Raw genomic sequence first — 13,453 nt, 5'->3', positions numbered from 1 at the left:
GTGAGACCGAAACCGTTGCTGGCAGCAGCACAGTTGAATTGTGAATTTCTGTGGAATAAAAAAAAAATCAAACCGAAAACGGATAGAAAAATGCAGTTTAAAAGTTAAAAATAATTGTCCATTTGTCACATCCCTACCAGAGATTCTAGAGTAGTCTGTAATTCTGCCAGACGAGTTTAGGAGTAGTAACCCTTGTAGTATGACTGACTGAATACGGTGTGGCTGCTGAGGTGTTGCTGGCTTGGCTTGGTGATTTTTTATATTTTTTATTTTATTTCACCTTTATTTAACCAGGTAGGCCAGTTGAGAACAAGTTCTCATTTACAACTGCGACCTGGCCAAGATAAAGCAAAGCAGTGCGACACAAACAACAACACAGCTTTACACATGGAATAAACAAACGTACAGTCAATAACACAATAGAAAAAAGTCTATATACAGTGTGTGCAAATGGCGTGAGGAGGTAAGACAATAAATCGGCCATAGTAGCGAAGTAATTACGATTCAGCAAATTAACACTGGAGTCATAGATGTGCAGATGATGATGGGCAAGTAGAAATACTGGTGTGCAACAGAGCAAAAAAGTGAATAAAAACAATATGGGGATGAGGTAGGTAGATTGGATGTGCTCATTGCTCAGACAGCAGTAATGCTATATGGTTTAGTAGTAGTAGCTAGGGTTGAATAGCGGGAAACGGGTTACTGAGATTTACCGAGATTTCCTGCCTAAATCCACTCTCTTTTCCTGGAATCAATAACTGTGAGAAACCTGTAAATTATAATAAATTATTTTTATGAACAGGATTATGTGAAATGGAACTGTTACATTTCTAAATCTGGCTTCTCTATGGCCTACTCTCAGCTATCTGCATGATCAATCATCAACGCTCAGGGTGGGGACAGACAGCACATTTCAGTATGGAGTGCAGTTTACAATGCATGTATCATCTCATCACGGTAACTTTTTTCTTGTGACAGGTATACATTTGCTGCAGATGAGCAGATACAATAGTAATATAAAACTGAGTGCATGTCTAATTTACACATATCCATCTCGCTTTCGGGGTCACCTTATTTTTTTTGAAAGATATATATTTTTAATTGTAGATGCAAAGTTTTAAAACAGGCTATCACTCGAATATTGTTGCTTTAAATAATTGTGCACGTGAGCACTCTCTCAGTCTTTTTCTCTCTCCATCAATTCCATTCAAATTGCATCCAAAATAAATAATCCCTGTTCAAGATAGATCAAAAATATAAACTGAACAAAAATATAAATGCAACTTGTAAAGTGTTGGTCCCATGTTTCATGAGAAGAAATAAAAGAGCCCTGAAATGTTCCATATGAATAAAAAGCTCATTTCTCTCAAATGTTGTGCACAAATGTGTTTACATCCCTGTTAGTGAGCATTTATACTTTGCCAAGATAATCCATCCACCTGACTGACCTGTGTGGCATATCAAGAAGTTGATAAACGGCACGATCATTACATAGGTGCACCTTGTGCTGGGGACAATAAAATTACACTAAAATGTGCAGTTTTGTCACACAACACAATGCCACAGATGTCTCAAGCTTTTCAGGAGTGTGCAGTTGGCATGCCGACTGCAGGAATGTCCACCAGAGCTGTTACCAGATCATTTAATGTTGTTTTAGAGAATTTGGCAGTACAGTGGCTTGCGAAAGTATTCACCCCTCTTGGCATTTTTCCTATTTTGTTGCCTTACAACCTGGAATTAAAATAGATTTTTGGGGGGTTGTATCATTTGATTTACACAATATACCTACCACTTTGAAGATGCAAAATAATTTTTTTTGTGAAACAAACAAGAAATAAGACAACAAACAGAACTTGAGCGTGCATAAATGTTCATCCCCCCCAAAGTCAATACTTTGTAGTGCCACCTTTTGCAGCAATTACAGCTGCAGTCTATTGGGGTATGTCTCTATAAGCTTGGCACATCTAGCCACTGAGATTTCTGCCCATTCTTCAAGGCAAAACTGCTCCAGCTCCTTCAAGTTGGATGGGTTCCGCTGGTGTACAGCAATCTTTAAGTCATACCACAGATTCTCAACTGGATTGAGGTCTGGGCCTTGACTAGGCCATTCCAAGACATTTAAATGATTCCCCTTAAACCACTTGTGTTGCTTTAGCAGTATGCTTAGGGTCATTGTGCTGCTGGAAGGTGAACCTCCATCCCAGTCTCCAATCTCTGGAAGACTGAAACAGGTTTCCCTCAAGGATTTCCCTGTATTTAGCGCCATCAATCATTCCTTCAATTCTGACCCGTTTCCCAGTCCCTGCCGATGAAAAACATCCCCACGGCATGATGCTGCCATCACCATGCTTCACTGTGGGGATGGTGTTCTCAGGGTGAAGTGTTGGGTTTGCGCCAGACATAGTGTTATCCTTGATGGCCAAAAAGCTCAATTTTAGTCTCATCTGACCAGAGTACCTTCTTCCATATGTTTGGGGAGTCTCCCACACTTTTGGCGAAAGGCATGTGGGAGCAATGGCTTTTTTTCTGCCCACTTCCATAAAGCCCAGCTCTGTGGAGTGTACGGCTTAAAGTGGTCCTATGGACAGATACTCCAATCTCCGCTGTGGAGCTTTGCAGCTCCTTCAGGGTTATCTTTGGTGACTTTGTTGCCTCTCTGATTAATGCCCTCCTTGCCTGGTCCGTGAGTTTTGGTGGGCGGCCCTCTCTTGGCAGGTTTGTTGTGGTGCCATATTCTTTCAATATTTTAATAATGGTGCTCCGTGGGATGTTCAAAGTTTCAGATTTTTTTTATAGCCCAACCCTGATCTGTACTTACCACAACTTTGTCCCTGACCTGTTTGGAGAGCTCCTTGGTGGTGCCCCTTGCTTAGTGGTGTTGCAGACGCTAGGGCCTTTCAGAACAGGTGTATATATACTGAGATCATGTGACAGATCATGTGACACTTAGATTGCACACAGGTCGACTTTATTTAAGTAATTATGTGACTTCTGAAAGTAATTGGTTGCACCAGATCTTATTTAGGGGCTTCATAACAAAGGGGGTGAATACATATGCATGCACCACTTTTCAGTTTTTTTAATTTTTCGTATTTTTTTTCATTTCACTTGACCAATTTGGACTATTTTGTGTATGTCCATTACATGAAATCCAAATAAAAATCAATTTAAATTACAGGTTGTAATGCAACAAAATAGGAAAAACACCAAGGGGGTGAATACTTTTGCAAGGCCCTGTACGTCCCACCGGCCTCACAACCGCAGACCATGTGTAACCACGGCAGCCCAGGACCTCCACATCTGGCTTCTTCACCTGTGTGATCATCTGAGAACCAGCCACCCGGACAGCTGATGAAACTGTGGGTTCACACAACCGAAGAATATCTTCACAAATTGTCAGAAACCGTCTCAAGTTCGCTCATTTGCGTGCTCGTTGTCCTCACCAGGGTCTTGACCTGACTGCAGTTTGGCGTCGTAACCGAATTCAGAGGGCAAATGCTCTCCTTCGATGGCCACTGGCATTGTGGAGAAGTGTGCTCTCCACAGAGGAATCCCAGTTTCAACTGTAGCGAGCAGATGTCATGGTGAGTGCGAGCAGTTGGCTGATATCAGCGTTGTGAACAGAGTGATCCATGGTAGCAGTGGGGTTGTGGTATGGGCAGGCAGGCAGAAGCTACAGACAACGAACACAATTGCATTTTATCGATGGCAATTTGAATGCACAGAGATATCGTGACGAAATCCTGAGGCCCATTGTCGTGTCATTCATCTGCCGCCATCACTTCATGTTTCAGCATGACAATGCACAGCCCCATGGCGCAAGGATCTGTACACAATTCCTGGAAGCTGAAAATGTCCCAGTTCTTCCATGGCCTTCATACTCATCAGATATGTCACCCATTGAGCATGTTTGGGATGCTCTAGATCGACTTGTACGACAGCGTGTTCCAGTTCCCGCCAATATCCAACAACTTCACACTGCCATTGAAGAGGACTGGGACAACATTGCACAGGCCACAATAAACAGCCTGATCAAATCAAATCAAATGTATTTATATAGCCCTTCTTACATCAGCTGATATCTCAAAGTGCTGTACAGAAACCCAGCCTAAAACCCCAAACAGCAAGCAATGCAGGTGTAGAAGTACGGTGGATAGGAAAAACTCCCTAGAAAGGCCAAAACCTAGGAAGAAACCTAGAGAGGAACCAGGCTATGAGGGGTGGCCAGTCCTCTTCTGTCTGTGCCGGGTGGAGATTATAACAGAACATGGCCAAGATGTTCAAATGTTCATAAATGACCAGCATGGTCAAATAATAATCAGGAATAAATGTCAGTTGGCTTTTCATAGCCGATAATTAAGAGTTGAAAACAGCAGGTCTGGGACAGGTAGGGGTTCCATAACCGCAGGCAGAACAGTTGAAACTGGGACAGCAGCAAGGCCAGGTGGACTGGGGACAGCAAGGAGTCATCATGCCCGGTAGTCCTGACGTATGGTCCTAGGGCTCAGTTCCTCCGAGAGAGAGAAAGAAAGAGAGAAGGAGAGAATTAGAGAGAGCCAAGATGTTCAAAATGTTCATAAATGACAAGCATGATCAAATAATAATCAGGAATAAATGTCAGTTGGCTTTTCATAGCCGATCATTAAGAGTTGAAAACAGCAGGTCTGGGACAGGTAGGGGTTCCATAACTGCAGGCAGAACAGTTGAAACTGGGACAGCAGCAAGGCCAGGTGGACTGGGGACAGCAAGGAGTCATCATGCCCAGTAGTCCTGACGTATGGTCCTAGTGCTCAGGTCCTCCGAGAGAGAGAAAGAAAGAGAGAAGGAGAGAATTAGAGAGAGCATACTTAAATTCCCACAGGACACTGGATAAGACAGGAGAAGTACTCCAGATATAACCAACTGGCCCTAGCCCCCCGACACAAACTACTGCAGCATAAATACTGGAGGCTGAGACAGGAGGGGTCAGGAGACACAATAAAAAATTTACCCAATTACTACACTGTAAAACCATGAAACGTGGCACGTTTATAACCTAAACATCAGTGTTGAAAACTTACACATTAGGCATTTAGATTTGCCAATAGGTGTTCTCATCTTAAACACAGGTGTTTAGAATGCAAGTTTAAACATGATAGTCAGCTTTTTCCAGTCAGTTTCCAACCAGGAGAACACCCATATCTCCTTAGTGTTTTTTTTTCCTATCATCCTGTTTAGAATGCATTTTAGTCATTTATGTAGTTTTCCATGCCTTTTAATCAGATCAGTGTTAGGAATGTCTGTCACCTTACCTACATTTCAGCACAACAGAACAGGACATTTGATTCAAGAAATCGTTTCAGTCATGTGGTGTTGTTTCTCGATCGTGTTAATTTCCATGAACTCTCTGAGTGGAACGATCGGCTACATGACTCGGGCAGGGGAAGCAGTTTGAGTTTGAAGTGGAGGGAGTACAGGGCTTAGCATGTCTCGAGGAGGCTAAAAAGAGATTTTGGCTTGGAAAAGTTGAATATTTTCAGGTGTAGGGTAATTGGTGAAGGGAGGATGGTTTTGAATCTGTAAAATTCAAATCAAACTGTATTTGTCACATGCGCCGAGTACAACAGGTGTAGACCTTACTGTGAAATGCTTACTTACAAGTCCTTAAGAGTTAAGAAAATATTTACCAAATAAATAAAAAGTAACTGTAACGGCTTTCTTCCTGGGGTGAAGGAGAGGACCAAAATGCAGCGCGGCTAGTGTTCAACATGATTTAATAAAGAAGAGACAATAACGTGAACACTATACAAAATACAAAATAACAAATGTGAAAACCGAGACAGTCCTATCTGGTGCAGAACACACAGACAGAAGACAACCACCCACAATCCCCAACACAAAACAAGCCACCTATATATGATTCTCAATCAGGGACAGCGATTGACAGCTGCCTCTGATTGAGAACCATATTAGGCTGAACACAGAAACAGACAAACTAGACACACAACATAGAATGCCCACCCAGCTCACGTCCTGACCAACACTAAACAAGCAAAACACACAAGAACTATGGTCAGGACGTGACAGTACCCCCCTCCTGAGGTGCGGACTCCGGACGCACCCCTAAAACTCCAGGGGAGGGTCTGGGTGGGCATCTGTCCGCGGTGGCGGCTCCGGCGCAGGACGAGGACACCACTCCACCATTGTCTTTGTCCCCCTCCTTAGCGTCCTTTGAGTGGCGACCCTCGCCCCCGACCCTGGTCTAGGAACCTTCACAAAGGTCCCCCCTAGATAGAGGAGACAGCTCAGGACAGAGAGGTAGCTCAGGACAGAGAGGTAGCTCAGGACAGAGAGGTAGCTCAGGACAGAGGGGCAGCTCCGGACTGAAGGGCAGCTCCGGACTGAAGGGCAGCTCCTGACTGGAGGGCAGCTCCTGACTGGAGGGCAGCTCCTGACTGGCTGGCGGCTCTGGCAGCTCCTGACTGGCTGGCGACTCTGGCAGCTCCTGACTGGCTGGCGGCTCTGGCAGCTCCTGACTGGCTGGCGGCTCTGGCAGCTCCTGACTGGCTGGCGGCTCCTGACTGGCTGGCGGCTCTGGTGGCTCCTGACTGACGGACGGCTCTAGCGGCTCCTGACTGACGAACGGCTCTGACGGCTCGGGACTGACGAACGGCTCTGACGGCTCGGGACAGACGGATGGCTCAGATGGCGCTGGGCAGACGGATGGCTCAGATGGCGCTGGGCAGACGGATGGCTCAGATGGCGCTGGGCAGACGGATGGCTCAGATGGCGCTGGGCAGACGGATGGCTCAGATGGCGCTGGGCAGACGGATGGCTCATATGGCGCTGGGCAGACGACCGACTCTGACCTGCTGAGGCGCACAGTAGGCCTGGTGCGTGGTGCCGGAACTGGTGGTACCGGACTGGAGACACGCACCTCAAGGCTAGTGCGGGGAGCAGGAACAGGGCACACTGGAATCTCGAGGCGCACTATAGGCCTGGTGCGTGGTTCCGGAACTGGTGGTACCGGGCTGAGGGCACGCACCTCAGGGCGAGTGCGGGGAGAAGGAACAGTGCGTACAGGACTCTGGAGACGCACAGGAGGCTTGATGCGTGGTGCCGGAACTGGAGGTACTGGGCTGGAGACACGCACCACAGGGAGAGTGCGTGGAGGAGGAACAGGGCTCTGGAGACACACTGGAAGCCTGGTGCGTGGTGTAGGCACTGATGGTACTGGGCTGGAGACACGCACCACAGGGAGAGTGCGTGGAGGAGGAACAGGGCTCTGGAGACGCACTGGAGGCTTGGTGCGTGGTGCCGGAACTGGAGGTACTGGGCTGGGGCGGGAAGGTGGCGCCGGATATACCGGACCGTGCAGGCGTACTGGCTCCCTTGAGCACCGAGCCTGTCCAACCTTACCTGGTTGTATGCTCCCCGTAGCCCGACCAGTGCGGGGAGGTGGAATAACCCGCACTGGGCTGTGTTGGCGAACCGGGGACACCATGCGTAAGGCTGGTGCCATGTATGCCGGCCCGAGGAGACGCACTGGAGACCAGGCGCGTTGAGCCGGCTTCATGGCACCTGGCTCAATGCCCAATCTAGCCCTACCAGTGCGGGGAGGTGGAATAACCCGCACCGGGCTAAGCACACGTACAGGAGACACCGTGCGCTCTTCCGCATAACACGGTGTCTGCCCGTACTCCCGCTCTCCACGGTAATCACACACCTCAGGGCGAGTACCGTGTATACTACGCCAAACCAACATCTCTCTCTCTTCGCTCTCCTCCAATATCACCAACAACTCATCAAATGTCTCATAATCTCCCATCCTTTCACTTTCCTCCAATCTGTCCAATAACTCCTCCACATTCTCCGACTCGTACCTCAATTTAGCCAACTGCTCCTTATGGTAAGCACGGGGAACTGGCTCAAGTCTCCCACTTGACCCAGCCACACTCCCCGTGTGCCTCCCCCCCAATACATTTTTGGGGGAGCCTCTCGGGCTTCCAGCCACTCTGCCTTGCTAGCTCCTGCTGCTGCTGCTGCTGCCGCTGCTTCCCGTAGCCACGCTGCTTGGTCCGAGTTTGGTGGGTGGTTCTGTAACGGCTTTCTTCCTGGGGTGAAGGAGAGGACCAAAATGCAGCGCGGCTAGTGTTCAACATGATTTAATAAAGAAGAGACAATAACGTGAACACTATACAAAATACAAAATAACAAATGTGAAAACCGAGACAGTCCTATCTGGTGCAGAACACACAGACAGAAGACAACCACCCACAATCCCCAACACAAAACAAGCCACCTATATATGATTCTCAATCAGGGACAACGATTGACAGCTGCCTCTGATTGAGAACCATATTAGGCTGAACACAGAAACAGACAAACTAGACACACAACATAGAATGCCCACCCAGCTCACGTCCTGACCAACACTAAACAAGCAAAACACACAAGAACTATGGTCAGGACGTGACAGTAACACAATAAAATAACAATAACAAGGCTATATACAGGGTGTACCGGAAACTGAGTTAATGTGCAGGGGTACAGGTTAGTCAAGGTAATTTGTACATGTAGGTTGGGGCTAGCGATGATGGGGGAGAAGGTATGTTGAGGAAGATTAGTGTCAAGTTCAAACAGAGTGAGCCGGACGCCAGGTCGAGTTCTGGAGGTGAAATGGAAGGGGTAGAAGGTGTTGTGAGGAGCTCGAAGCCCGAGCCTTGCATTGATAGACATGGTTAGGATAAAGATACATTTGTTCCAGTGGGAGGGAGATTTTTGAAGAGGGTGGAACCAGGCCTTTTGGCTGATCCATGGGTGGTTTCAGGTTGGGTGAAAAAGATGGTAGGTGCTGTTGAGTTGGTGAAGGTAACCCGAAGTGGACTTGTGATGTTTGTTTGTATTACTTTAGCTCGGGGGGCACAGGCGCTCCGTGCGATGCAACTTGGGGAAAGCCCTGTATCTTGCTTTGCACCATTGAAGGGAGTGATTTCTGGGGTAATGTTGGTAATGTTGGAGGTGGAGCAATTTAAGTTGAAGATTCCTGGTGTTTGTGACCCCAACTGTTCGTTGCGACGCAGATTCGGTGGGGAGCGTCGTGAAACAGAGGTGTAACGGTCTGTTATTTTGAGCTTTGATTCAGAGTCTTTACCTGACAAAGTAATGTTATGATATATGAGTTATGCTGTTAGAGCTGTTGTGCCAAATACACTGCGCTGTTATAGGTGTCACGTTTATGGGCATGTTGCAGCAGTGTGTAGGAGGGAGACTCCAAGATGTGGGAAGTGTGCAGGAGGACATGGGACAGAGGAATTTGTAGTTTTGGTGGGAAAAGTTGTGTGTGTCAACTAGAGGTCGACCGATTATGATTTTTCAACACCGATACCGATTAATCAGCCTATTTTTTTTTTTTTTTTGTAATAATGACAATTAGAACAATACTGAATGAACACTTATTTTAACTTAATATAATACATCAATAAAATCAAATTTAGCCTCAAATAAATAATGAAACATGTTCAATTTGGTTTAAATAATGCAAAAACAAAGTGTTGGAGAAGAAAGTAAAAGTGCAATATGTGCCATGTAAGAAAGCTAACATTTAAGTTCCTTGCTCAGAACATGAGAACATATGAAAGCTGGTGGTTCCTTTTAACAGAGTCTTCAATATTCCCAGGTAAGAAGTTATAGGTTGTAGTTATTATAGGACTATTTCTCTCTATACGATTTGTATTTCATATACCTTTGACTATTGGATGTTCTTATAGGCACTTTAGTATTGCCAGTGTAACAGTATAGTTTCCGTCCCTCTCCTCGCTCCTACCTGGGCTCGAACCAGGAACACATCGACAACAGCCACCCTCGAAGCAGCGTTACCCATGCAGATCAAGGGGAACAACTACTCCAAGTCTCAGAGCGAGTGACGTTTGAAACGCTATTAGCGCGCACCCCGCTAACTAGCTAGCCATTTCACATCGGTTACACCAGCCTAATCTCGGGAGTTGATAGGCTTGAAGTCATAAACAGCGCAATGCTTGAAGCATTGCGAAGAGCTGCTGGCAAAATGCACGAAAGTGCTGTTTGAATGAATGCTTACGAGCCTGCTGCTGCCTACCATCGCTCAGTCAGACTGCTCTATCAAATATCAAATCATAGACTTAATTATAACATAATAACACACAGAAATACGAGCCTTAGGTCATTAATATGGTCGAATCCGGAAACTATCATCTCAAAAACAAAATGTTTATTCTTTCAGTGAAGTACGGAACCGTTCCGTATTTTATCTAACGGGTGGCATCCATAAGTCTAAATATTCCTGTTACATTGCACAACCTTCAATGTTATGTCATAATTACGTAAAATTCTGGCAAATTAGTTCGCAACGAGGCAGGCGGCCCAATACCCTGACTCTGCGTGCAATGAACGCAAGAGAAGTGACACAATTTCACCTGGTTAATATTGCCTGCTAACCTGGATTTCTTTTAGCTAAATATGCAGGTTTAAAAAATATATACTTCTGTGTATTGATTTTAAGAAAGGCATTGATGTTTATGGTTAGGTACAGTCGTGCAACGATTGTGCTTTTTTTCGCAAATGCGCTTTTGTTAAATCATCCACCGTTTGGTGAAGTTGGCTGTCTTTGTTAGGAAGAAATAGTCTTCACACAGTTCGCAACGAGCCAGGCGGCCCAAACTGCTGCATATACCCTGACACCATTTCCCTAGTTTAAAGAAATTCATGTTAGCAGGCAATATTAACTAAATAGGCAGGTTTAAAAATATATACTTATGTATTGATTTTAAGAAAGGCATTGATGTTTATGGTTAGGTACACGTTGGAGCAACGACAGTCCTTTTTCGCGAATGCGCACCGCATCGATTATATGCAACGCAGGACACGCTAGATAAACTAGTAATATCATCAACCATGTGTAGTTAACTAGTGATTATGATTGATTGATTGATTGTTTTTTATAAGATAAGTTTAATGCTAGCTAGCAACTTACCTTGGCTTTTTACTGCATTCGCGTAACAGGCAGGCTCCTCGTGGAGTGCAATGTAAGGCAGGTGGTTGGAGCATTGGACTAGTTAACTGTAAGGTTGCAAGATTGAATCCCCGAGCTGACAAGGTAAAAATCTGGCAGTTAACCCACCGTTCCTAGGCCGTCATTGAAAATATGAATGTGTTCTAAACTGACTTGCCTAGTTAAATAAAGGTGTAAAAAGAAAAAAGAAAAATCGGCCAAATCGGTGTCCAAAAATACAGATTTCCGATTGTTATGAAAACTTGAAATAGGCTCTAATTAATCGGCCATTCCGATTAATCGGTCGACCTCTAGTGTCAACTGTAGTGGTGCCCATGTTACTGGGGATCGGAGGTGTCTGGTGTGAGAGAGGTAGGTTGACGTGGCCAGGGTCAGAGTAGTGCAGAAGGTGTCGTATTCTGAGGCAGTGAAGAAAGTAGTGGATGAAGGGTGAGGGATTCTGAGAGGATCCCTGTGAATAGTAGATATGTGCCAGAACAGAGGAATAGGCCAATGAGTGATATACAGAGTGGACAAAACATTAAGAACAACTTCTCTTTCCATGATATAGACTGAACCGGTGAATCCAGGTGACAGCTATGATCCCTTATTGATGTCACTTGTTAAATCCACTTCAATCAGTGTAGATGAAGGGGAGGAGACAGGTTAATGAAGGATTGTTAAGCCTTGAGACAATTGAGACATGGATTGTGTATGTGTACCGTTCAGAGTGAGAATGGGCAAGACAAAATATTTAAGTGCCTTTGAAAGGGGTATGGTAGTAGGTACCAGGCGCACTGGTTTGTGTCAACAACTGCAACAGTGCTGAATTTTTCACACTCAACAGTTTCCTGTGTGTATCAAGAATGGTCCACCACCCAAAGGACATCCAGCCAACTTGACACAGCTGTGGGAAGCATTAGAGTCAACATGATTCTGAAATAGTAGATATACTACCGTTCAAAAGTTTGGGGTTTACTTAGAAAGAAAGGCACATTTTTTGTCCATTAAAATAACATCAAATTGATCCGAAATACAGTGTAGACAGGGTTAATGTTGTAAATGACTATTGTAGCTGGAAACGGCTGATTTTTAATGGAATATCTACATAGTTGTACAGAGGCCCATTATCAGCAACCATCACTCCTGTGTTCCAATGGCACGTTGTGTTAGCTAATCCAAGTTTATAATTTTAAAAGGCTAGTTGATCATTAGAAAACCCTTTTGCAATTATGTTAGCTCAGCTGAAAACTCTTGTTCTGATTAAAGAAGCAATGAAACTGGCCTCCTTTAGACTAGTTGAGTATCTGGAGCATCAGCATTTGTGGGTTCGATTACAGGTTCAAAATGGCCAGAAACAAAGTACTTTCTTCTGAAACTTATCAGTCTATTCTTATTCTGAGAAATGAAGACTATTCCATGCGAGAAATTGCCAAGAAACTGAAGATCTCGTACAACGCTGTGTACTACTCCCTTCACAGAACAGCGCAAGCTGTCACTAACCAGAATAGAAAGAGGAGTGGAGGCCCCCCTAAGTACATTAGAGTGTCTAGTTTGAGAAACAGGCGCCTCACAAGTCCTCAACTGGCAGCTTCATTAAATAGTACCCGCAAAACACCAGTCTCAAACTCAATAGTGAAGAGGCGACTCCGGGATGCTGGCCTGAACAGGTTGTAGGCTGTGGAACTCTGCACAAAACATATCCTAGTTTCCTTGAGATATGTACATTAAGGGACAGGTTTACATAAGCCTGATCCCAGATCTGTTTGTGCTGTATAGCCGACTCCTATGGTCATAGTTGGGTCACGCTTTATTTGGTTAGTGCTGCTCTTCCATCTGTAGATGCTCTACAGATGGTCATACTATCAACAAACTCTGTTGATAAGCAACTGCTTGCTAAGGTTACGGTTAGGGTAAGGTTTAGAATAAGGGTTAGGGTAAGGGTTAAGGTTATGGTTAGAGCTTTGGTGTGGCTTAATAGATAGTTTAAATGTTACTGCTAGTCTGTAGATAGTCTGTAGAGCATCTTCAGATAGACTATCCAAATAAAGTGTTACCCAAAGTTAACTATAATACAGGGCAAACAGATCTAGTACCAGGCTAGATGTACCGTTATTCCTAAATGAAAGTTTCCTGTATAGTAACAGTGAGATCAGGTAACAAGGTGAGGGAGTGTCTCAGACAGCCAGGCTGGCAGCTTAAAGAAGGGCTTCTCATGCCTCTGCTGAAGGCTTGTCAGATTGATGTGTGGAAGGAAGATGTGAAAAGATTGATCTGTTTCTACCACCAGATATCTCCAGTGAAGGACAGATGGCTATAGTTAAAGCATCATCACCTGTTTTGGCATTCTGTCCCTTTGTCCTCTAGCTCAGAGTTCTTTGTCTAGACTCTAGATCTTATGGGTAAAACAAACTGTTTTATTTTGCTCCAAAACCAGGATTAGAA

General features: G+C 45.0%; 1 protein-coding gene across 2 annotated transcripts in view; it reads left to right on the top strand.

Moving 5' to 3' along the window:
- Positions 1-13,453, top strand: part of LOC120063782 (ubiquitin-conjugating enzyme E2 E3) — a 67,466-nt gene that overhangs the window by 32,008 nt on the left and 22,005 nt on the right. The gene's annotated exons all lie outside the window — the stretch shown is intronic.

Source organism: Salvelinus namaycush, chromosome 19, assembly GCF_016432855.1.
Source record: "Salvelinus namaycush isolate Seneca chromosome 19, SaNama_1.0, whole genome shotgun sequence".
In the NCBI taxonomy this organism is placed as follows: domain Eukaryota; kingdom Metazoa; phylum Chordata; class Actinopteri; order Salmoniformes; family Salmonidae; genus Salvelinus; species Salvelinus namaycush.
This window is presented reverse-complemented; position numbering and strand designations above follow the sequence as displayed.